The sequence below is a fragment of the Condylura cristata genome, unplaced genomic scaffold (assembly GCF_000260355.1).
Source record: "Condylura cristata isolate star-nosed mole 26May11 unplaced genomic scaffold, ConCri1.0 scaffold00082, whole genome shotgun sequence".
NCBI lineage: Eukaryota > Metazoa > Chordata > Mammalia > Eulipotyphla > Talpidae > Condylura > Condylura cristata.
Genome location: NW_004567183.1, coordinates 36,566 through 37,631, shown reverse-complemented (window position 1 = coordinate 37,631; position 1,066 = coordinate 36,566).

Sequence of the window (1,066 nt, the reverse complement as noted above, 5' to 3'; positions counted from 1 at the left end):
AGAGGTGATTTCACGTCAAACCACCTTCCCCTGGGGGAGTGGGGTCATAGTGCTGGTCGGGGACCCCAGATTGCCCGGTGTCGGGGCTCACGGGAGGGGCTGGCCCCGCGGCGGGTGTCCAGTCCGGCAGGAAGAACTTCTTGGGCCTCTTTTTTAACAGAAGGTGTCAGCATTCTCCAAAGTCCAGACCTCGTGTCCACCACCAGCGCTTCGCTGGACACAGCCCCGTGCCCGGGCCCGGCACGCCCGCACACACCTGCGCACGCTCACGGCTGCCCGGGCACGCACCTGCACCGTCCTTTTAGGCAAAGGCGGCCCCGGCCCCTCTCTCGGGAACGTCACGCTTGTAATTCTCGCTCGTAATTGCTGGTTGTGATGCAGTGATGTTTTAATTGCACACAACTAATTACTGATTGTTTTAGTTTTCCCTTTGCTGTTTTGAAAACATTGCCTTCTTTCGATCGAAATGTGTGTGTGTGGCGTCAAAGCAAGAAGCCCTTCCCGGGCCTGCTCTGGCCCTGCCTGCCGCCCCGAGCTGGGGTAACCGACCAGTCAGGGTTGGGGCAAGGAGCGGAGCCTTTTCCCTGAGCTTATAAAGTGTGGCCCTGCCGGGACTGCAGCCGGGGGGCCTGGGACGGGCCGGGACAGGGCCCCTGGGTGGCTCCTGCGCCCCGAGGGAAGGGGCCTTGCCGTTCTGCCCGGCTGGAAACACTTTCCTTTGCCACCACTAGATGGGGGGCTGGTGCCGCAGCGCCCCGTTCCAGAGAAGAGGGCTCCGCGGCCACAGACCTGTGAGCGCTGCTGCGGTGCCCGGAGGCGGCTGCAGGGTCCCCTGTGAGGTCCTGGGCCCACCCCCGCAGGCCAGTCTCGGGGAGGGCAGCCGCCCTCGCCTGTGTCCAGGCACGAGGGTCCCATCGCGACGCCCTGAGGTGTGGAAGTGAGGGCGCCCCCACCGTCCGCTCTGTGGGTCGGGGGACAGAGCGGGGAGGCAAGGGCCAGCCTCCGCGTCTGCGGGGCCGGCCGAGGCCCCTGCCTGGCTCTCCCGCGTTGCCCCTGGCGGGCTGCG